Source organism: Trypanosoma theileri, assembly GCF_002087225.1.
Source record: "Trypanosoma theileri isolate Edinburgh chromosome Unknown TM35_Tth_2_V1, whole genome shotgun sequence".
NCBI lineage: Eukaryota > Euglenozoa > Kinetoplastea > Trypanosomatida > Trypanosomatidae > Trypanosoma > Trypanosoma theileri.
In genome coordinates this window covers 746,905-747,195 of record NW_021639844.1, presented here as the reverse complement: position 1 = coordinate 747,195, position 291 = coordinate 746,905, and positions in this window count along the sequence as shown.

Here is a 291-nt window from a genome sequence, read left to right as displayed (position 1 = left end):
TTTCTCCCTGTCCAATTTACAATTTGCAGTGTCCCCAGAGGAACAAACAAACAAACTGTAACGTTACCTCATTCGGATATAATGTAAAAGCATATAAAAAAAGAAAAGAGATATCATTTACCGGAATCACACAATTGCAGAGTGAGACACAGCACAAGGTGCACAGCGATGCTCTGCTTCCCAGTATAAAAAAGAAAAGAGATTAGGTATTTCCACACAAATTGATGTACCCCAGCCCACTGGGTGTCATCGGGATTAATTTCCCCGGTGTTCAGTATACAAAAAAAAAAA